At 42.8% G+C, this 24,824-nt stretch overlaps 1 long non-coding RNA gene across 2 annotated transcripts; it reads left to right on the top strand.

Moving 5' to 3' along the window:
* Positions 1 to 1,628: 1,628 nt before the first annotated feature.
* LOC134756719 (uncharacterized) lies at positions 1,629 to 24,824 on the top strand. 2 transcript variants are annotated; one of them, XR_010129817.1, is made up of 7 exons: positions 1,629 to 1,698; positions 18,865 to 18,965; positions 19,541 to 19,635; positions 23,003 to 23,162; positions 23,246 to 23,466; positions 24,030 to 24,142; positions 24,266 to 24,824. It is a non-coding gene; the product is annotated as an uncharacterized lncRNA (long non-coding RNA). The 2 variants fall into 2 exon arrangements; XR_010129816.1 differs by having other exon boundaries at positions 18,805 to 18,965.

Here is a 24,824-nt window from a genome sequence, read left to right as displayed (position 1 = left end):
AATAAGCATAGTAAATGGGGCCCCTAATTGCAAAAGAGAGAAGATAGGCTTCAGTGGAATACCTAAATGCAAACTCAAGAAGCTTGCAGCGATGGTACTGAGACTGGAAGGCAGAGCAGTGGCCGTGTGTTGAGAGGTGGGAGCAGGTGGGACTCAGAGCTCAGATTCCCAGAGTGGACGTTGAGGTCCCCATTTAGGGGTGGAAGGCTTGGACCCACCTAGGATGGAGCCTTAGCACAGATGAGGACCGCAGCCATTGAAAGCATCGACTTATTTGACTGTGTTATCAAGACTATTCTTATGCTGTACTTGTTTCTCTTGGGCATGCCATTAGTGTGGTATTCATAAGCAGAAATGTAAAAAAGAAATGACAAGAAGTATGTGTAGTAAATCCACCTACTTTCCAGACTTAGTTCAAAGATTATGACCTAAGCAGAGGTCTGGTTAGTTTGGGCTTTGTGAACATTTGTCCAAATTATAGTAGGTTTACTAGCTAAAAACCCTGGGTGAGTCTGATGAAAAGTATTTCTTTTTTTCCATTGCTGTTTTTGTAACATCCACATCAATCTAAATTGCTGTTTAGATAAGGTAACTCTACTTTACTGGCCAAGAGTGAGGAATAAAATCTGTTAAGTGGATGCAACACACTTCCTTTCTGCCTATTCATTCAACAGGCCCTATAGTGAAATGGCAAAGAGCCTTTATTCAAATGGTGGGTGCCATGCTGTGGTAATACAGATGGATTTTTCACAACATGCAGAAGTGCTTATAAATAGATACGTTTCAATCAACAAGTAGCTTATTCAGGCATGTGCTCAAATATAGTAGCTGCATTCATTAGACAGACATTTCCACTAATCCCAAGACTATACTAATAAAAGAGTAATCCCTTATGGGCTAAAGGTGGTGCTGGTTTGCTTTTAACTCTTGGAGTCCTTCACACACCAAGGCCTAATAATAATTGTAGCTGTATTTGGTTTTCACCAAGTGAACTTAACCCATTTATGCCGGAGGTTGCAATTTTTAAAATTTTTGCAATCAGAGCTTGGTGATGACCTTGAGCAGTAGAATATAAATAACTCTCACACGCTTAGCGTTCCAATAATGGAACGCTAAGCATAAATGAGTTAAAAGCTGAGCTTATCTTGGAATTGTTCTATTCTTATTTTTTTAATTGCAGGAGCTTAGTGAAGAAAGAGGTGCTTTTTACTCTAGATATGTAGCTTGCAGCAAAGCCAATTCAAAAATCAATTTGTGTGTGTGTATGTTTTCTCGATACTTTATCATAAAGCACTTCTCTCTTTCACCTTGGTTCATAGAAGTGTTCACTTGAGCAGATTGTTTTGTTCTTTGATGTTAGGATAAATAACAATGGTCAATTTTGAGAGCATTTGCAAGCTCTCACTATAGTGGTTTGCCTTTTTACGTGGACTTTTTCCCCTTCAATAGCTCTTTACTCCTCCTGTGTTATTCAGAGCTAGCTGTAATCCGTTTGCTTAGCACAACACCAAAATTTTTCCCTTGCCAGTGGTGTCAAATCTGCCTTCCTTTTTATTACTCTGACTTATAAACTGCAGTGACCTCTGAGTCAACTTCGCCACCTCTTGGCCCTGTGCCAACATTGTGTTCTGTGAAAAGAGAGTCCTGCCAAGGGCTACGAGGCAGAAAACTGATATTATTAAAGTGGTCTTCTGAACGGTAAGTATCAGCCATTTTCTAATCTTTTGTGATGTTATTGCCAGAAAGGGGGAGGGGGAGGTAAATCGTGTTAATGTTGTTAAGGATCTAACCCATGCATTGCTAACCTCTTCCAGATCGAGGGCTCAGATGCACATCAGTATCTATAGGCACACAGAAATTATTGCACAACGCTGTTCACAGACAGATGTGCTTCTTGAAGACTCCATTACTGTGAGACTCGAAGAGGTTTCTTAATCTCTGAGCCTCAGTTCCATTATCTGTAGCCTGTTAGTGATCCATATTGTATAGGGGTGTTATATACAATACCAGTTGAGAAGGTGCATATAAAGTGCTTTAAAAATAAATGATATAGAAACATGATGCAAGCAAGAGTGTCTTCGAAACCATTTGATTATTAACACTGACAACCTTTTCTGTGCCCCACTCAGAAGCTTGATGTCATTCAGTGCTGCTGGGCTGTGATACCAAAATGTTTATTAGCATTTTCATTCTATAGCAACCTTTTCCCCATTTCTGGGTGGCAAGCGGTGATAAGGGAAGGGATAAAGAAGAAGGGATAAAGAAGAAAACATGATGGATTTTTATGAAGTAAACGAGAAAGAACCAAGTTCCCATCATTAGGATTTCTCAGGTTGGTGCTAAGAAAAGGAAAGAATAAGAGGATGGGGAGTAACAGGCAAAAGCAAAACAAAAAACTGATGAAATGGGGAAGTGGCTGACTAGGATGAAGTCAGAGAATTAGAAGACCTGGATGAAGTCTCAGCTTTACTGCCTCCTAGCTGTGACCACACCTGAGCTCCTGAACCTCTCAGCCCCAATTTCCTCAGCTATAAAAATGCAAATACCCACCCTACAGACCAGACTGAATTTATCAGATGATGTATGTGAAGTACTATGTGAGCAACTGTGTACAATTAGTTATTGTTATGATCAAGAGAAAGGGGCATTGTGGATGGTCTATCAGTTCCCAGGGGCTGGTGGAGTCCCTGGATAGGAGTATGCAGCAACTTGGCTCCAGTTTCTGTAATCCCATGGGGGTCATAACCCTGGGGTTTGAGAAACAATGCTGCAGAATATCTTTCAGTCTTGTCCTTCATCACTCTACTTACTGAATCAGTTTGGCCTAGAGGATATCTGGTGCCAGGGTTGATAAAAGCTGTCTTGGGATTTTTACAGCTGTCTGGTCAGAAGACATGCTTATGCCATAACAGCTCCAGCTCCTTCTCTCACTCTCTCTTTCTGTCTCTCTCTCTCTCTCACACACACACACACGAACAGCACTAGAATGTGCTTTACATATGAAGTTGATTCCCCTGATCATTATCAGTAGGACATAGGGTGATTTCTTCAGATAGGTATGCCCTGATTAATGTTCACCCTCCTCCTTTAATAAATTGCAGAAGTGTCCCATGTTTATCTCCAAAAAATTAGAAAATACAAATAAGCAAGAAGAAAAAAAATCATCCAAAATCCCACCCCTGTAGAAGTTAACCCTGTTAACTTTTTTGTATATCCTTCCAGACTATTTCTTATATAAATAAATACACATATATCTGAGAGATATTGGCTTTTTGTTTGTTTTTACTTAATTAAGCTTTTCAATAAAACACATGGAAGCAGGCCCTTCATTAACATTTGTGGAGCTCCAGGCCAGAGTACATATAGAGGCCTGCTTACTATATATCTAAATATTTCAAAGTTAAAAATCAAGCAAAGAAATGGTTAAATAAAATTTGTTTTATGCTTTGATCTTGACAGATATTCCTTTATAATGACTTGAAAGGACATATTTTAATTTGGAGTTCTCAAACATCTCAGAACTCAACCAAAAAGGGGTGCAGAGAGAGTCAGCTCCCTTCCCCTATCCTGCTTTGCAGGGTCCCAAGTACACATGTGCACACTCCAGCTGCAGGTGTCAGGCATGTCTTCAGCACCCACAAACAGCTCTGCATGGCTACCACTCAGACCTGGGAGTGCACAGACCAGACGCCACTCCACCCTCAGGAATATGGGCACAGAAGAGAGGCACATGCAGCTTCTGGATGCAGGCTTTGGGCCTGTGGGCAGGGAACTCCTGGGGTCCCAGTTACCTGAGCGTGGTCTAGAAGATGGGGCTAATACAGGCTCTAGGCATAAGCAAAAAGTGTCTGGAGGAGGGACAGAAACAGAAAGTCCTAAAGCATAGGGATTCCTTGCCTTGGTTTAAGGGTGGTACTGACGGGAAAATGGTGTCAGATATAGGAGTTGTTGGGAAGAACACCTATTCCTCTTTCCTTAATATTCCTTGAAAGAGAGAAAATTTCTGTTCCACAAGGTAGGAAGCAAAAGAAAAGGAGCCTCTCTCTACTCCATATTTATTCCAAGGGAGGAGGAGCAACTTAAGGAACTAAGGAACCAGACAAATCCAACTCTCTCTCTCCCTCTTTTTGTGTGTGTGTGTATGTGTGTGTGTGTGTGTGTGTGTGTATCTCTTTCTGTGTCTCTCTCAAGATAGGTAAAACCATAACACTGCTGGCATTTGGGCTGGATAATTCTTTGTTGTTGGGAGCTGTCCTGTGAATTTTTATTTTTTATTTATTTATATTTATTTATTTATTTATTTGAGACGGAGTCTCGTTCTGTTACCTAGGCTAGAGTGCAGTGGCGCAATCCCCACTCACCGTAACCTCCGCCTCCTGGGTTCAAGCGATTCTCCTGCCTCAGCCTCCCAAGTAGCTGGGACTACAGGCATGTGCCACCACGCCCAGCTAATTTTTTTTTTCTTTTTTTTATTATACTTTAAGTTTTAGGGTACATGTGCACATTGTGCAGGTTAGTTACATATGTATACATGTGCCATGCTGGTGCGCTGCACCCACTAACTCGTCGTCTAGCATTAGGTATATCTCCCGATGCTATCCCTCCCCCCTCCCCCCACCCCACAACAGTCCCCAGAGTGTGATATTCCCCTTCCTGTGTCCATGTGATCTCATTGTTCAATTCCCACCTATGAGTGAGAATATGCGGTGTTTGGTTTTTTGTTCTTGCGATAGTTTACTGAGAATGATGGTTTCCAATTTCATCCATGTCCCTACAAAGGACATGAACTCATCATTTTTTATGGCTGCATAGTATTCCATGGTGTATATGTGCCACATTTTCTTAATCCAGTCTATCATTGTTGGACATTTGGGTTGGTTCCAAGTCTTTGCTATTGTGAATAATGCCGCAATAAACATACGTGTGCATGTGTCTTTATAGCAGCATGATTTATAGTCCTTTGGGTATATACCCAGTAATGGGATGGCTGGGTCAAATGGTATTTCCAGTTCTAGATCCCTGAGGAATCGCCACACTGACTTCCACAATGGTTGAACTAGTTTACAGTCCCACCAACAGTGTAAAAGTGTTCCTATTTCTCCACATCCTCTCCAGCACCTGTTGTTTCCTGACTTTTTAATGATTGCCATTCTAACTGGTGTGAGATGGTATCTCATTGTGGTTTTGATTTGCATTTCTCTGATGGCCAGTGATGATGAGCATTTTTTCATGTGTTTTTTGGCTGCATAAATGTCTTCTTTTGAGAAGTGTCTGTTCATGTCCTTCGCCCACTTTTTGATGGGGTTGTTTGTTTTTTTCTTGTAAATTTGTTTGAGTTCATTGTAGATTCTGGATATTAGCCCTTTGTCAGATGAGTAGGTTGCGAAAATTTTCTCCCATGTTGTAGGTTGCCTGTTCACTCTGATGGAAGTTTCTTTTGCTGTGCAGAAGCTCTTTAGTTTAATTAGATCCCATTTGTCAATTTTGTCTTTTGTTGCCATTGCTTTTGGTGTTTTGGACATGAAGTCCTTGCCCATGCCTATGTCCTGAATGGTAATGCCTAGGTTTTCTTCTAGGGTTTTTATGGTTTTAGGTCTAACGTTTAAATCTTTAATCCATCTTGAATTGATTTTTGTATAAGGTGTAAGGAAGGGATCCAGTTTCAGCTTTCTACATATGGCTAGCCAGTTTTCCCAGCACCATTTATTAAATAGGGAATCCTTTCCCCATTGCTTGTTTTTCTCAGGTTTGTCAAAGATCAGATAGTTGTAGGTATGCGGCGTTATTTCTGAGGGCTCTGTTCTGTTCCATTGATCTATATCTCTGTTTTGGTACCAGTACCATGTTGTTTTGGTTACTGTAGCCTTGTAGTATAGTTTGAAGTCAGGTAGTGTGATGCCTCCAGCTTTGTTCTTTTGGCTTAGGATTGACTTGGCGATGCGGGCTCTTTTTTGGTTCCATATGAACTTTAAAGTAGTTTTTTCCAATTCTGTGAAGAAAGGCATTGGTAGCTTGATGGGGATGGCATTGAATCTGTAAATGACCTTGGGCAGTATGGCCATTTTCACGATATTGATTCTTCCTACCCATGAGCATGGAATGTTCTTCCATTTGTTTGTATCCTCTTTTATTTCCTTGAGCAGTGGTTTGTAGTTCTCCTTGAAGAGGTCCTTCACATCCCTTGTAAGTTGGATTCCTAGGTATTTTATTCTCTTTGAAGCAATTGTGAATGGGAGTTCACTCATGATTTGGCTCTCTGTTTGTCTGTTGTTGGTGTATAAGAATGCTTGTGATTTTTGTACATTGATTTTGTATCCTGAGACTTTGCTGAAGTTGCTTATCAGCTTAAGGAGATTTTGGGCTGAGACAATGGGGTTTTCTAGATAAACAATCATGTCGTCTGCAAACAGGGACAATTTGACTTCCTCTTTTCCTAATTGAATACCCTTTATTTCCTTCTCCTGCCTGATTGCCCTGGCCAGAACTTCCAACACTATGTTGAATAGGAGCGGTGAGAGAGGGCATCCCTGTCTTCTGCCAGTTTTCAAAGGGAATGCTTCCAGTTTTTGCCCATTCAGTATGATATTGGCTGTGGGTTTGTCATAGATAGCTCTTATTATTTTGAAATACGTCCCATCAATGCCTAATTTATTGAGAGTTTTTAGCATGAAGGGTTGTTGAATTTTGTCAAAGGCTTTGTCTGCATCTATTGAGATAATCATGTGGTTTTTGTCTTTGGCTCTGTTTATATGCTGGATTACATTTATTGATTTGTGTATATTGAACCAGCCTTGCATCCCAGGGATGAAGCCCACTTGATCATGGTGGATAAGCTTTTTGATGTGCTGCTGGATTCGGTTTGCCAGTATTTTATTGAGGATTTTTGCATCAATGTTCATCAAGGATATTGGTCTAAAATTCTCTTTTTTGGTTGTGTCTCTGCCCGGCTTTGGTATCAGAATGATGCTGGCCTCATAAAATGAGTTAGGGAGGATTCCCTCTTTTTCTATTGATTGGAATAGTTTCAGAAGGAATGGTACCAGTTCCTCCTTATACCTCTGGTAGAATTCGGCTGTGAATCCATCTGGTCCTGGACTCTTTTTGGTTGGTAAACTATTGATTATTGCCACAATTTCAGCTCCTGTTATTGGTCTATTCAGAGATTCAACTTCTTCCTGGTTTAGTCTTGGGAGAGTGTATGTGTCGAGGAATGTATCCATTTCTTCTAGATTTTCTAGTTTATTTGCGTAGAGGTGTTTGTAGTATTCTCTGATGGTAGTTTGTATTTCTGTGGGATCGGTGGTGATATCCCCTTTATCATTTTTTATTGTGTCTATTTGATTCTTCTCTCTTTTTTTCTTTATTAGTCTTGCTAGCGGTCTATCAATTTTGTTGATCCTTTCAAAAAACCAGCTCCTGGATTCATTGATTTTTTGAAGGGTTTTTTGTGTCTCTATTTCCTTCAGTTCTGCTCTGATTTTAGTTATTTCTTGCCTTCTGCTAGCTTTTGAATGTGTTTGCTCTTGCTTTTCTAGTTCTTTTAATTGTGATGTTAGGGTGTCAATTTTGGATCTTTCCTGCTTTCTCTTGTGGGCATTTAGTGCTATAAATTTCCCTCTACACACTGCTTTGAATGTGTCCCAGAGATTCTGGTATGTTGTGTCTTTGTTCTCGTTGGTTTCAAAGAACATCTTTATTTCTGCCTTCATTTTGTTATGTACCCAGTAGTCATTCAGGAGCAGGTTGTTCAGTTTCCATGTAGTTGAGCGGCTTTGAGTGAGATTTTTAATCCTGAGTTCTAGTTTGATTGCACTGTGGTCTGAGAGATAGTTTGTTATAATTTCTGTTCTTTTACATTTGCTGAGGAGAGCTTTACTTCCAACTATGTGGTCAATTTTGGAATAGGTGTGGTGTGGTGCTAAAAAAATGTATATTCTGTTGATTTGGGGTGGAGAGTTCTGTAGATGTCTATTAGGTCTGCTTGGTGCAGAGCTGAGTTCAATTCCTGGGTATCCTTGTTGACTTTCTGTTTCGTTGATCTGTCTAATGTTGACAGTGGGGTGTTAAAGTCTCCCATTATTAATGTGTGGGAGTCTAAGTCTCTTTGTAGGTCACTCAGGACTTGCTTTATGAATCTGGGTGCTCCTGTATTGGGTGCATATATATTTAGGATAGTTAGCTCCTCTTGTTGAATTGATCCCTTTACCATTATGTAATGGCCTTCTTTGTCTCTTGATCTTTGTTGGTTTACAGTCTGTTTTATCAGAGACTAGGATTGCAACCCCTGCCTTTTTTTGTTTTCCATTTGCTTGGTAGATCTTCCTCCATCCTTTTCTTTTGAGCCTATGTGTGTCTCTGCACGTGAGATGGGTTTCCTGAATACAGCACACTGATGGGTCTTGACTCTTTATCCAACTTGCCGGTCTGTGTCTTTTAATTGGAGAATTTAGTCCATTTACATTTAAAGTTAATATTGTTATGTGTGAATTTGATCCTGTCATTATGATGTTAGCTGGTGATTTTGCTCATTAGTTGATGCAGTTTCTTCCTAGTCTCGATGGTCTTTACATTTTGGCATGATTTTGCAGCGGCTGGTACCAGTTGTTCCTTTCCATGTTTAGCGCTTCCTTCAGGAGCTCTTTTAGGGCAGGCCTGGTGGTGACAAAATCTCTCAGCATTTGCTTGTCTGGAAAGTATTTTATTCCTCCTTCACTTATGAAGCTTAGTTTGGCTGGATATGAAATTCTGGGTTGAAAATTCTTTTCTTTAAGAATGTTGAATATTGGCCCCCACTCTCTTCTGGCTTGTAGGGTTTCTGCCGAGAAATCCGCTGTTAGTCTGATGGGCTTCCCTTTGAGGGTAACCCGACCTTTCTCTCTGGCTGCCCTTAACATTTTTTCCTTCATTTCAACTTTGGTGAATCTGACAATTATGTTTCTTGGAGTTGCTCTTCTCGAGGAGTATCTTTGTGGCGTTCTCTGTATTTCCTGAATCTGAATGTTGGCCTGCCTTGCTAGATTGGGGAAGTTCTCCTGGATAATATCCTGCAGAGTGTTTTCCAACTTGGTTCCATTCTCCGCATCACTTTCAGGTACACCAATCAGACGTAGATTTGGTCTTTTCACATAGTCCCATGTTTCTTGGAGGCTTTGCTCATTTCTTTTTATTCTTTTTTCTCTAGACTTCCCTTCTCGCTTCATTTCATTCATTTCATCTTCCATTGCTGATACCCTTTCTTCCAGTTGATCGCATCGGCTCCTGAGGCTTCTGCATTCTTCACGTAGTTCTCGAGCCTTGGTTTTCAGCTCCATCAGCTCCTTTAAGCACTTCTCTGTATTGGTTATTCTAGTTATACATTTGTCTAAATTTTTTTCAAAGTTTTCAACTTCTTTGCCTTTGGTTTGAATGTCCTCCCGCAGCTCAGAGTAATTTGATCGTCTGAAGCCTTCTTCTCTCAGCTCGTCAAAATCATTCTCCATCCAGCTTTGTTCCGTTGCTGGTGAGGAACTGCGTTCCTTTGGAGGAGGAGAGGTGCTCTGCGTTTTAGAGTTTCCAGTTTTTCTGTTCTGTTTTTTCCCCATCTTTGTGGTTTTATCTACTTTTGGTCTTTGATGATGGTGATATACAGATGGGTTTTTGGTGTGGATGTCCTTTCTGTTTGTTAGTTTTCCTTCTAACAGACAGGACCCTCAGCTGCAGGTCTGTTGGAATACCCTGCCTTGTGAGGTGTCAGTGTGCCCCTGCTGGGGGGTGCCTCCCAGTTAGGCTGCTCGGGGGTCAGGGGTCAGGGACCCACTTGAGGAGGCAGTCTGCCCGTTCTCAGACCTCCAGCTGCGTGCTGGGAGAACCACTGCTCTCCTCAAAGCTGTCAGACAGGGACATTTAAGTCTGCAGAGGTTACTGCTGTCTTTTTGTTTGTCTGTGCCCTGCCCCCAGAGGTGGAGCCTACAGAGGCAGGCAAGCCTCCTTGAGCTGTGGTGGGCTCCACCCAGTTCGAGCTTCCAGGCTGCTTTGTTTACCTAAGCAAGCCTGGGCAATGGCGGGCGCCCCTCCCCCAGCCTCGCTGCCACCTTGCAGTTTGATCTCAGACTGCTGTGCTAGCAATCAGCGAGATTCCGTGGGCGTAGGACCCTCCGAGCCAGGTGTGGGATATAGTCTCGTGGTGCGCCGTTTTTTAAGCCGGTCTGAAAAGCGCAATATTCGGGTGGGAGTGACCTGATTTTCCAGGTGCGTCCGTCACCCCTTTCTTTGACTCGGAAAGGGAACTCCCTGACCCCTTGCGCTTCCCAGGTGAGGCAATGCCTCGCCCTGCTTCGGCTCGCGCACGGTGTGCGCACCCACTGGCCTGCGCCCACTGTCTGGCACTCCCTAGTGAGATGAACCCGGTACCTCAGATGGAAATGCAGAAATCACCCGTCTTCTGCGTCGCTCACGCTGGGAGCTGTAGACCGGAGCTGTTCCTATTCGGCCATCTTGGCTCCTCCCTCCCCAGCTAATTTTTGTATTTTTAGTAGAGATGGGGTTTCACCATGTTGGCCAGGATGATCTCAATCTCCTGAACTCGTGATCCATCTCAGCAGATCACAACACCCCAAGTGTCTCCTGGGGGACAAAATCACCCTCTTTTGAGAACCAGTAGGTTAAACAACAGATTAGACAGATAAGGAGAGAATTAGTGAAGGGAAGGATAGCTCTAGAGATAATTCAGCACATTCTACATCAGACAGGGAGAGAAATAAAAGTAGGTAAGAGACACAGAGGATAGATTTCCAGAAGAATATATCTAATCAGAATTTCAGAAGGATATGAAAGAGAATTGGGAAGAAGTATTTGAAGAGTTAATGGCTGACAGTTCTTCAGAATTGATGAAAATTATTCTCAAAATCAGAATATCCACATAGACTTTAAAATCACCTCTCAATTTACACATACACATAGCCTACAGGAATTTTAAAAGGAAAAAGTTTTAAATTATACCATTTATAATGGCATGAAAAATTCAGATACTTTGCAATAAATATTTTTAAAGATTGATAAAGGCACATATATCAGCAGGAAAAAACATTTTCAGGCAGACTATACATTATATGTGTTGAAACATCACTATAGCCCATAAATATCTGCATGTTATTATATGTCAATTAAAAAATAAAATAACTTTTAAAAAGTCCTAAATTTTAAAATGGTGGGAAATACCATGCTGATGAATTGGTAAACTCAATATAGTAAAGATGTTGTTTTTCCTCAAATTGATCTATATATTCAATAGTCTTAATAAAAATTCCAGTCTACTTTTTTGTGGAAATTAAAAATATGATTCTAAAACATACAGGTTGAGCATCCCAAATTCTGTATCTAGAAAACCCTATAGTCCTTCCTTCAGCTGATAAACAACTTCAACAAAGTTTCAGGATACAAAATTAATATATGAAAATCAGTAACATTCCTATATACCAACAACCAGCCAAGCTGAGAACCAAATCAGAAACACCATCCCATTCACAATTGCCCCAAAAAGAATAAAATACCAAGGAATACAGCTAACCAGGGAGGTGAAAGATCTCTGCAATGAGAGTACAGAACACTGCTCAGAGAAACCAAAGATAACATGAGCAAATGGAAAAACATCCCATGTTCATGGATAGGAAGAATCAATATCATTAAAATGGCAATACTGCCCAAAACAATTTATAGATTCAATGCTATTTGTATCAAACTACCAATGACATTCTTCAAAAACTAGAAAAAACTATTTTTAAATTCATATGGAACCAAAAAAGAGCGCAAATAGCCAAGGCAATCCTAAGCAAAAAGAACAAAGCTGGAGACATCATGTTACCCAACTTCAAACTATACTACATGGCTACAGGAGCGAAAACAGCATGGTATTTGTATAAAAACAACACATAAACCAATGGAACAGAATAGAGAGCCCAGAAATAAGGCTGCACACCTACAACCATCTGATCTTCAACAAAGCTGACAAAAGCAATGGGGAAAGGAATCCTTATTCAATGAATGGTGCTGGGATAACTGGTTAGCCATATGCAGAAGATTGAAACTGGACCCCTTCCTTATACCATATTAAAAAAAATCAGCTCAAGTTGGATTAAAGATTTAAATGTAAACCCCAAAACTATAAAAACCCTGGAAGACAACCTAGGCTATACCATCCTGGACATAAGAACAGGCAAAGATTTCATGACAAAGACACCAAAAGCAATCGCAACAAAAGCAAAAATGGACAAATGGGACCTAATTAAGAGCATCTGCACAGCAAAAGAAACTATCAACAGAGTAAACAGAAAACCTGCAGATAGAGAGAAAATTTTTGCAAACTGCTTCTGACAAAGGTCTAATATCCAGCAGCTATAAGGAACTTAAACAAATTTACAAGAAAAAAAACATTAAAAAGTGAACAAAGGATATGAACAGACACTCTTCTAAAGAAGACATGCATGCAGCCAACAAGCATATGAAAAGAAGCTCAATATCACTGATCATCAGAGAAATGCAAATCAATACAATGAGATGCCATCTCAAACCCAGAATAGCTGTTATTACAGAGTCAAAAAATAAGATGCTGGTGAGACTGCAGAGAAAAGGGAACACTTAATATACTGCTGGTGGCAGTATAAATTCATTCAATCATTGTGGAAAGCAGTATGGTGATTTTCCTAAAGACAGAAAATCCATTCAACCAAGCAATCTCATTACTAGGTATATACCTAGAGGAATATAAATCATTCTACCATAAAGACACATGCACATGAATGTTCATTGCAGCACTATTCAAATATCAAAGACATGGAATCAACCTAAATGCCCATCAACGACAGATTGGATAAAGAGAATGTGGTACATATACAGCATGGAATACTGTGCAGCCACAAGAAAAAATGAGATCATATCTTTTGTGGGAACATGGATGGAGCTGAAGGTCACTATCCTTAGCAAACTAATGCAGGAACAGAAAACCAAATACTGCGTGTTCTCACTTATAAGTGGGAGCTAAATGACGAGAACTCATAGACACGAAGGGAACAACATACACTGGGGCCTACTTGAGGATAGAGACTGGGAGGAGGGAGAGGAGCAGAAAAAATAACTATTGGGAACTAGGCTTAGTACCTGGGTGATGAAATAATCTGAACAACAAACCCCCCCTCCACGACACAAGTTTACCTATATAACAAACCTGCACATATACCCCTGAACCTAAAAGAAAAGTTTAAAAATGTAAAAACTATATATCAATAAGAAAAAAATCAAGTGGGAAAAAACAAGTATTTTGCAAAAGAGGATAATATCCAAAGAAAAATACAAAAATACACTCAGGCATCAGAGAAATGCAAATTAAAATAAAGAGATAGGACCACATACTCAAAAGAATGGCTAACGTTAAAATGACTCTGCATACCAAGTGTTAGGATGTGGAGTAGGAGTAACTCTTAACAATGCTAATGGGAGCACCACTTGATAGAAACACTCCAGAAAACAGCTGGGCAATATCTGCTAACTTCAAAGATATGCATACTCTATGGCTGAACAGTTTTACTCCTGGGGTGCACACACATACCCAAGCACAAATGCAGGCACCAAAACTCTCATACAAAAATGCTTATAGCAGCATTATCTATAATAGTCCCCAAATGGAGAAAATCTAAATATCTACCAACAGTAAAATAGATGCATAAATGGTGGGATATTCATGCAATGGTGTGGTCTGCATCAGTGAAAGTGAATGTTCTAGCCATACCACGGCAATAACATGAGTGAATCTCTCCAACACTATGTTCAGCAAAGGAAGCCAGATGTTAAAAACATTAAAAATTTAAAAAGTGCATGCTGCATATTTCCACATATATAATAAGTTCAAAAAGCAGATTAAATTAAACTGTGTTATTTAGTGATGCATGCTTAGTATAAAAACTATCAAGGAAAGCAAGGAAGTGATCACCACCACAGACAGGCTAATGACTACTCTTGTGGGTATAAATGGGTGGTGGATGAATGGTACTAAAGGACTTCCAGGGAGCTGGCAGTATCATAGTTATTAACTGGGCTCATGGCTAACATGGTTCTTCTGGCAAATCATCAAGTTATACATTTTTGTTTTGTGCATTCTTCCCAAATGTGTGTTGTGTTTCACAGTAAAAAGCTTTAAGATACTAGGAAGAGTGCAATCAACTCTTAATGTGAACCTAAATGTCTGCCTTCTCCTCTCCAAGTTTTTGCACTTTTCTACCTCTTTGTCTTTTCCTTCTTTTTGAGGAGACCTGAGCTCTTTCCTCAAGTAATTTTTCTCACAACTCATAAAATTGACTTTTGAAAAATCATACTGCATTTTGAGGTGAAACTTGACAACACAAACCCAAACTTAACTCCATGTGACTTTAACTCCCCACCCACCCCCACTACCAAACACCTCCTTAAATAAAATATAACAACATTTTACAACTATAAGGTGGTTTTACCCTAAGGCAAAAATGTGGATAATTTGACAATGCACTCTAAATTCTTTATTTCTTTTGTCTAATACAGTTAAGATCCTATGCTGTCTGGATAAATAGGGGGGTACTAACCTAAGGCAACCCAGGCCAGCATAGGCAGTGATTGAGTGTGGGCATCTTGGTGACCAAAGCCAGCTTCTCACATTTCTTCTTGAAAAGCATGGTGCTGACATGTTTAATATCCTATGGCATTTCCTCTGGGCTCTGTAGACTGATGGAAAAGGCCCCTGTTAACATGTGATGGCCAAGTTGAATAGCACAGCCTTGAGACCCTCCACTTCACAGCTCCGGTTAGGGGGGTGATTTCTCACCAAGTTGTAGTAGAAATACCGATAGTCATATCCTGGCAGGATCCACATACCACCGGTTATAGGGAGAACACTTTTGTGTGCCTGGATGGTTTTGGACAAATAAAGGTGAAATCTCACCCACAACTTCATAGGGAATGATAAAATCCAGCACACTACAAAAAAGAAAAAGATAAAGCTAAGGTTTGAAGTTTTTCTGGAAGAATTCCAAAAATGCATATTTCAAGGGGATGTCTCAGGGCAACCCTAAATAGACTGGTGACCTATAGATCAAAGACACTGTATTTTATTAGCCGTCTCCTGACCCAGCCAATCCGACTGTCCTTCCCTAACTGTTACATGCATCCAGATAAACCCTCCCCTGTCTGTCTTTACTTTCTTCCTCCGACAATCACAAATCAACCCTGACAACATTTGGTTTCTCATCTTAAGGAATGTTGCTGGTACATTCTTTATGTGAAAGAGGCAATCCCAGGAAGGGGTATGAACCAGACTGAATGAAGAGTATCTTATTTCATCTGCACAGAACAAAAGAGTATCTTTCCTTTCCCAATGCCTGCAAGAGTCTAAGGACTTGAATGAAAGCAGACTGGCTGAGCTTAGTCCTAAGGATGGATACAAGGCTGGCAAGGAAGAGGGGTTCTCTGGGGTCTGGGGGGGGACTTTCCTTCCTCCATGATTGTTCTTATAATGGAGTCCTGTCTCGCTAAGGGGAGCAGTGACTGACAGGGTTATTTATCTTTGACTGCTTCCCCACACTGATCCCACGTTCTTTTTTTTTTTTTTTTTTTTTGGAGACAGAGTTTTGCTCTTGTTGCCCAGGCTGGAGTGCAATGGCGCGATCTTGCTCACTGCAAACTCTGCCTCCTGGGTTCAAGCGATTCTCCTGCCTCGGTCTCCCAAGTAGCTGGGATTACAGGCATGCACCACCATGCCCAACTAATTTTGTATTTTTAGTAGAGACGGGGTTTCACCATGTTGATCCCAAGTTCTATAGGTACGGTTGGGATATAATTATTTTGAAATGTTATGAGTGTTTCATAAGTTTACTCTGACCTGGGAATTTTGTGAAGTGTCAATGTGGCAGGCAGCCTGAAAGATGGTCCCCAGTAATCTCTGGCTCCTGGTATTCTCAGCCTTGTGGAATCCCCATCCCCGGAGTGCCTTGTGTCTATATAAAATATTGACAACATTGAAAGGATGTCATTTCTATGAGTAGGTTATGTAAGACAGTGACTTCTATCTTGCGAGCAGAAACACTTCCTGGCTGCCTTTGATAAAGCAAGCCACCATTCGGGAGAGGACCATGTGGTCAGGAACTAGGGATGGCCTTGGGCCAACTGTCCCCATAGCCCTGAAGGAAGCAAGGAGCTGAGGAAGTCAGGTGGCCCAGCAACCCTAAAGGAACCAAATCCTGCCAACAAACACCTGAGCTTGGGGGCAAACCCAGATGGGCCTTCAGATGAGACCCTAGCCCAGGCTGACATCTTGACTGTAGCTCTGTGATAGACCCTGAAGTTAGTCCTGGCTCATCTGTGCCTGGATTTCTCTCCCTCAGAAACCATGAGATAATAAATGTGTGTGGTTTTTAAGTTGCTAACTGTATCTTAGCACTGCATTATAAAGCAGTAGGTAATTAATACAGTAGATTTCACTTAGTCACTAATTATTACAAAATATATTTCTGGATACATTTTATCATTTCAAAGATAATAGATGGACAAAATAATTAAACTGGATATGCTTTCACTCTGTGTCACATTGTGTCAAAATAGGTCATCTCCTTAGAGCATTATTTGTAAACTAACAGATCATATAAGGGCAGGCATTAAGAAGCCTCTGTGGTCTAAAATGTGACTCCTCTGATTAAAGACCTTCTGGAGTTCTGCATGAAATACATACTCTTTGCTGTGACATTCATAATGTGACTCCAAACCACCTTCCCAAGATTCTTCCCCATCACACCACTCCTTGTTGGTACCTTATGCCCAAGGGGTGGTTCCTGACCACCCTTTCCACACTGCAGCCTGCCCTCCCCATCTGTCTTTTCTCCTGCTGCCCTTCTGGTGCTCTCCCTGCTTTACTCTACCTCATGTCTGCTGTGGAAAGCCTGTCTCCTCAAGACCACCCCTTCGTGAGATTTCTTACAGGTCCCACATCCACCTCTAAGCCAGGTACTCTGCCTCTTCCCCTTACACTGCAGCACCACTTTTGGCCTTGCTTAGGGTATTTGCATGCTCTTCCCCTCATCCTGATTTGCTCTCTGACTCTTCTCTGATTCAGCCTCTTCTGATTTCCCATGTGAGACCAAAAGCTACATGAGGGCAGAAACTGTCCCTCATTCTTGGTGGCCCTTCCTACAACCTAGAACATCTCCTTGGGCATAGTGAAGAGATGGACACACAGTGTTTGCAGAATTGAATTTCATGAAGGGCAGACTGTGATGTGGTGCAGCATTACCTAGATGGTGTTAACAGAATTTCTATGTTAACAGAGATTCTATGGCCAAAGTAGTGTGAGAAACCAAGTGCGCTCTGTCCCTTTGCTATGGTTTGGATAATTGTCCCCAGCAAATCTCATTGTGAAATTTGATCCAAATGTTGGAGGTGGAACCTAATGGGAGGTGTTTGGGTCATGGCAGTGGATCCCTCCTGAATAGATTAATGGCCTCCCTCAGGGGTGAGTGAGTTCTCACTCTGTTAGTTCCCAAGAGAGCTGGTGTTTAGAAAGAGCCTGGCACCTCCGCTCTCTCTTCTGCTTCCTCTCTCGCCACATGTTCTCTTCACACACAGGCTCCCCTTCACTTTCTTTTTTTCTTTTTAAACAGACGGGGTTTCACTTTGTTGCCCAGGCTGGTCTCAAATTCCTGGGCTCAAGTAATTCACCCACCTTGGCCTCCCAAAGTGCTGGGATTACAGGAGTGAGCCACCGTGCCCGTCCCCCTTTGCTTTCCATCATGAGTAGAAGCAGCCTGAAGTCCTCACCAGATGCATATGCCAGTGCCATGCTTCCTGTACAGCCTGCAGAACTGCAGAGGCAAATAAACTCCTTTTCATCATAAATCACCCAGCCTCAGGTATTTCTTTATAGCAACACAAAATGGACTAAGACACCCTCCATGAAGAGCCGCCCTGGGCATTAGATGACTAAAGTCTCTAAGAAGCTCTGCAGTAAAGAAACAGGCAGAGCCCAACATTCCACTCTGGCTTTCTGTAATGCTGTGATTTGGGCAGAAGGTGTGGAATCTGCCTACTTACCTCTCTACGGGATCTCTGCCCATGTAGAGCTCACCTGAGAGCGGATGCTGTATGTTTTGTTTTGTTTTGTTCTTTTCTCTCAATAAGGCTGTGAGTTTATCACAGCCTTATTGTAGTCTATACTCATTTCCCTTGTTTAGTCACAGGTGATTCCAGGGCGATTTCAATTGATGATGCTTCGAACGGATACTCAACTCCTAAAAATACACAAATCCCGCTGTTAGGAACTAAGCCACTTCTATTGCATTTAGAACCGTATTTGATAACTAGTTTGACATGGTGACTCCTGTCCTCAAGAGACTTTTTGCTCAAGAGTGCAGTGGCTAAAGATTTCAGATATTAGACACCCACTTTTTCACCAGTCTTTGCCAGATTTAATTCTATTTAATGGATGTTGAATAAGCCTTTCCCGTGTGTCAGGCACTGTGCTAGATGCTTAGGGTACAAAACGTAATAATAAACTGTTCCTGCCCTAAAGAATGTCTATTCTGACTCAGAGCATAACATATTATTTTAATATAATTCTGCGAGTGCTGAAACTCTTTTATCACCTGCATATAAGCAGGAGATGGGGAGGCACCAGTTGAAGGCGCTTAGCTGAGAGGAAAGGGGGAACCTGGGATGAGAGTTAGTTGAAAGATGCAGAAAAGTTACCCTGAGAATAAAGGTAGCAGAAAGAAAATCTAATTTAACTTTTTTTTTTTTTTTTAATATACTCTCTGCCAGCAACTGTCTGCAAGGTCCTAAGAGTTCTAAGTTGAATAAGGCCCACTCCCTCCCTTCCAGGACTTTAGCTGAGGTTGGTTGGGGCAGAAGTCGGGCAAGACTCATTGGAACGGATTAACAGAGACAGAATCCAGAAGCAATGGGATGAATTCCAAGTATAGGTAATACTTCTAATTTTAATTTAAATAATCATTTATTTCCTCTAAGCTTTATTTTTTTTAAGAGCTAGCATCATTCCTCTGGGTGTCTTGAGCCTGTAGACTCAGCAGCTGTGAATTGAAGAATTTCTGTCTGGTTCCTGGTCACCTTTTCCCTGCTGGAAACACTGTCCCTCCCTTCTCTCTCTTCTTGTGCTTCACTTACATGAAGGAGGGCATTAGAAGAAAGGAAAAGGAAAAGTGCTTCCCTCCCTCTGTGCTCCTGGCAACTCTAATGGTAGGATCTGTTTTGGAGGACTTGCTGTAAAGCGATGGCAGTAGCCACGTCTGGAACCTATGTCCATGGCTGAAAGAGCCACAGGCTCTGCCGTCAGGAGACCTGTGTTAGTTTTGTCTCTGCTATTCACTGATTGTGTGCGCCTGGCATGTTAACTAAGGCTCTGTGTGTTTACCTCATCTTCAAGATGGGGTAAAAAGATATTCACAGGGGTGTGTGCAGATTAGTGCTTATGCACTGAGCACACTGTCCAAAAGGCTATTTTAGATGTAATTCTCTTCCTCTTTTTTCTTTAAATCAGAAAAGACACACTTGGTCTGAGGGTATGTTTCAGCTCAGGCATGCTGCCAGCAGGACCACGTAAAGCTAGATTTTTCTACGCTAGTCCGTTTGCACGTAAGCTCTTCCCTTCTCCTCCGAAGTACAATTGTTATACCTAGTAGTTGGGAAAATTGTGTCATTGTGTTTGTACCTAACACAGATGACTTAGGAATTTTTTTCTACTCCTTGGATTTATCTTCTCATTTTCTCTGGGTTACCTTGAGAAAGACAAGAAGCTGGTGTTTATATTGGCATGCAGGATTGAGAGAGAACATAAAAACGGGTGGGACATATATATGCCGTGATGGATGGAGACGTGAACACTTTTGGCTTAAAAATCAAATTTCCTTTGCTATTATACTCAGGTCAAGGAAGCACCAATTACTTCAGGTCTTTCCTGGAGTAATTAATTCACCTATAATGCCTTCCTCTCCTCCCTTCCTGTTATCCCTTCCCAGTAGCTTGTTTTTCTTTATTCAAAAAACATATACTGAGGGCTCTTAGGGACACACACTGTACTAGGGGGAGAGCTCCCAGGAAAAGGCAGCAGGGGCAGGAGGAAATTGCGGGGAGAGGCACACAGGCACTCACAGCCCCCATCCTTGTCTGAGTCTGACACATCTGTCCTGGGTGGCTCTTGAGGAGCTCCACAGATGCAGTAATAAGAGAAAGGGGGCAGGAAAGGGCCCTGGGCTGCAAGGATCAAAAGGCGATAACTCAGAGAGGTGGAGTGAGTGGGCACAGGCCCCACAGGATGAACTGTGCAGAGAGGACTGAGGGGGCAGCAGCAGAACCAGCCTGGCTGGTGGTGATGGGGACAGCCCAGGCCAATGGGGGTGACTTGCGGAAGAGTGGAGAGAAACCAGCAAGTGCGTGGCCATCGGTGGGGCCTGCTCTCCACACTCTTCTCCGCAGGTCTGACCCCTTTCATTTTAGCTCCAGATAATGAGTTTCCATCACTTCATTTAGGAAAGCACCAAATGGGTCGGGCCCTGTTTTGGGACTGGGGATGCAAACACAAGCAGGACCCTGTCACTGCTCCCAGGGAGCCCGCCGCGTGGTGCTGCGGTTCCTGTTCAGGGCTGTGTAGCAGAATCACCCCGGGGAGCTTTTAAAACACACACCATCCGGAGATTCAGATTCAGCAGGACAGGGTGGGGCTGCCATTTCCCTATCTGCTGGTGAACCTCGAGCTAATGAAAATAGAAAGAGAAGGACGAGGAGGTCAACACCCCTGTTTTCCAGGCACTGTGCTAAGTGCTTTATATAAGAGGAAGTGAAATATATGAACAGTGGTGTGCTTCCGCTGGCTCACACCAGCCCAGAGGGGTCAACTCTGTACCTTTCTTCTCAACTTGACATTCAGTGACATCACACTAGTACTTTGAAATGAGCCCTGGTGGGAATATTACAGCATGGAAATGGACAAACGCTGAACACCGGGGCACTTTCCCCTCTAGAAAGCCAGTTGTTACACATTTACCAGAACACCACTGTGTATATGTATGTTTCTTATTTAGTGTAATCTTCATAATAAACCCAGATATTATCCATGGACTAACACATGACAGCTTTCAAATCACTTTTAAATACGTTGCCCTACTCTCGCAATGCCCCGTGAGGTATCCTTGTCCCCATTTTAAAGAAACATTGGCTCCAAGAGGTCACACGGCCAGGAAGGGACAGACCTGACATGGAAGGCCAAGCTTGCCTCCTATCAGCCCTGTTCCTACTATGGCAGGCCCAGCAGGCAGATTTCTGGTTCTGAGCCAGGGTCCTGGTCACAAGGGCTGGAGGGACTAGGCCTGACCCCGTTCTCAGATGTCTGATAACAGGAAGTTTCCCCCCAACACTGGGAGGCTTAGCTTAATAAATGAGTTTCCTGTTCTGCTTATTTGCGTACATTGAGGATTCTCATGCTACGTTTGGGCCTACATAGGCAGGCTTCCAGGGGCCTCCAATTCAGGGGCTTGCTGTTTCCAGGGGGACTGGCTGTGCTAGGGAAATGTGCCCTTGGCTGCCATGGAAAGAAGGGAATCTAGAACTTTTTAAAACCTGCCCCTTCAAGGTCTGGGCCAAGGCCATGGGAATTTCCAAATATTTCACTTGTCCCAATTGAGGTAGCAATGAGGACGCTTTGCTAGAATGAGGCTTAGAGATTTATGTCCCCATGGAAAATCCCCAGAAGTGAGGGAAACTCATTCTAAAATGTCGAAAATAGCAGCAAACCGAACCAGCCCTCACAGATATCACCTGCTCTAGAAACAGAGTGTCCTGAGGAAGAAGGCAAGAAGAAATTCCTAATTCCCAGGGTCTCTCTCCCCATAATCTAGGTTTTGTCAGGACCTACTGGTATCTGTTGGGACGGACAACTGAGTGAAAAGCTAGTCATGTCATGGAAAAATCAGTGAAAGACCTTTTTAAGACAGAATTTTCCTTCATGTTAGGGGTTTGGACAGCTGGGGCTATTCCACTCACATGATGCCCACTCTGATTACCGCACTCAGAATTCTTAGTTTGTCTCTCATATTCAGTCGCCACTACCTGGAGTTTCCACAGAGGGTGTCAAAGGTGACCTCCCTTACATTCTGAAGGATGTCCTGTCTGAGGGATGGGCTCCCAGAGGGCACTAGATGGGAATAGTGGTTTGTATTGCTGAGGACCCCAGAGGTTTTAGAATGGAAGGACTTGACGCCATGGGCTTGCTGGTGGGAGGTGGATGATCCCTTACGAAGCTGTGGCCTCACACCCTCCTATGCTCCCGACCACCCCGAGAGCTGGCTTGACTCCAGTGTGAATCTTTCTTTTCTTTTGAATCCTAAACACATGTCCCCTGAAGTGTTTCAGACAGTTGGGATCAGCAGCAACCCAGCAGTGTTTGTGCAGAACCCCCAGAACTGACACTGGTGACTGGGACATGTGACCTGGCACCCCCAGGTGGGTGGGCCCCAGGTGAGTCCACCCGGGCTCCAGCCAAGGAACCTGCCTCCAGAGTTCGGAGGCTGTGATGCATGGTACCGATGGACTCTGAGTTCCAGACTCGGGACACAAGGGGAGATGGAAGGCAACTGTGTAAACCAAAGAGGCAGCAGCAGGAAGGTCCCAGCGAAAGCAGATCCACTGTCCAGAATTCCCCAAAGCCTCTCTTCAGTGTGGTTCTCAGACCAGCAGCATCAACTCACTTGGGGACTTGTTAGAAATGAATCTGCCTGTCAGTGAGAGGCCCAGGGGTTCCTGTGCTTGACGGCACTGCACTAAACAAAGCTGAGCCTTTGCTAACTCCTCTAGGTCTCTACCCACTGGCTAAGACTCGGCCAAGGGCACATCTAGGGCTGGAGTATTATGCAGTGAGCAGAAGATGTATGCAACTTAAAGAATAATGTTAAGGAGTGGGGGAATGCTGATTTTTTTCTCTGCCTCTCTTGTATATTCTATCATGAAGGATCTGGACTCAGAAGAGATTTAAGTTTCAAATCTGGCTTTGTCAGTTAATGCTTGTGGGATCTCAACCATATCACTGACCTCTCTGAACATGCTTCCATATTTCTACAAAGGAAACAATAGGTGACTCTGCTGAGTTGAGCACTTGCGAGTACCAAGCAGTAAGTGTTTTACACCTATTTACTCATTTAATCCTCCTGAAAATCCGTGTGACACCTGTGATGTTATTACCCCCATTTGACAGGTGAGGACCTGAGGCACAGACGCTAACCAGCTTGCTGGAGATCACACACTCATGAGTGGCAGAGTGGGGCTTGGAACCGGGCAGCCTGGCTCTGGAGCCCTCACTCCATCCACACACCATGCTGGGACCCAGTCGAGTGACCAGCAGACCGGTTGTGTGGGTTAGGTGGAATGGTAGATATAAACCACACAGCCCAGCTCCTGACCCGTGCTGGGCCCTCAGTAAGTTACTACTTTCATTATTATACATGCGTAGATGAAAGTTGGGTGGTAATAGTGATTTTCCCTAAGATGATGGAACTTTAGGTGCCTTTGCCTTTTCTTACCTGTATATTCCTGAAATCAACAGGTTCTACTTTTGTCACAAGAAGAGAGGAAATAATTGTACTTTTTTTTTTTTTGAGATGGAGTCTCGCTCTGTCACCCAGGCTGGGGTGCAGTGGCACAATCTCGGCTCACTGCAACCTCTGCCTCCTGGGTTCACGCCATTCTCCTGCCTCAGCCTTCCGAATAGCTGGGACTACAGGCGCCCACCACCACGCCCGGCTAATTTTTTGTATTTTTTAGTAGAGACGGGGTTTCACCGTGTTAGCCCCTTGATATGGTTAGGTCTTGTGTCCCCACCCAAATCTCGTCTTGAATTATAATCCCTGTAATTCTCATAAGCTCCACATGTCATGGGAGAGACCAGGTGGAGGTAATTGAATCATGGGGGTAGTTCCCCCATGCTGTTCTTGTGATAGTGAGTTCTCGCGAGATCTGATGATTTTATACGTGTTTGGTAGTTCCTCCTGAATTCCTTCTCATTCCTGCCGCCTTCTGAAGAAGGTGCCTTGCTTCCCCTTCGCCTTCTGCCGTGATTGTAACTTTCCTGAGGCCTCCCCAGCCATGCTGAACTGTGAGTCAATTAAAACTCTTCCCTTTATAAATTTATAAATTCTTTATAGCAGTGTGAAAAGGGACTAATACACCCTTCTTGACTTGCTTATGTGACTTGCTTATGTGACTTGCTCATTTCCAGCATGAGGCAGGAAAGGATAGAAGCCTTTCAGAGCCTGAGCCAAGTTCCTCCTCACAGAAGCACAGAGGACACTTACTCCATCTCTGAAAAAGCTGCCCACACCCCACCTCCATCCAGCCTTCCAAAAGCCACCACGAATGACCCATAGGAAGGGCAGAGTGTGCCACTTGCTAGGGACCAGAACCTCTGGGGAGCGGGGATCATCTCTGTGTCTCTCTGCTTCAACTGCATTTAAAATGAACATTCTTAATGATAAACCTTTCCGTGTGTAAAGAAGGGCGTGGAAAAATGTATGTACTGGAGACTCGGGTAGTGACTTTCTAAGTGTGGAAAAGTTTCCCCCAAAGTGTTTCCAAATATAGAAAAGTCATATAATAAATGATGAGGGCTCATAAACCTTTCTGGCAGCAGTTGCAGGGGTCAGAACAAGGAAGAAGGAATTCCCAGCTCCTAGGGCCCCGCATCCCACACTGTCTTCTGGGCTACTGTGCAACCAATGGTTCCGTATCTGTACGTACCCAGGGGCTCCTTAGATAAATAATTGAAGTGAAATATCAAA

The sequence above is a fragment of the Gorilla gorilla genome, chromosome 12, assembly GCF_029281585.2.
Source record: "Gorilla gorilla gorilla isolate KB3781 chromosome 12, NHGRI_mGorGor1-v2.1_pri, whole genome shotgun sequence".
In the NCBI taxonomy this organism is placed as follows: domain Eukaryota; kingdom Metazoa; phylum Chordata; class Mammalia; order Primates; family Hominidae; genus Gorilla; species Gorilla gorilla.
Note: the sequence above shows the minus strand (reverse complement) of the source record. Positions and strands in the feature narration are given on the sequence as shown.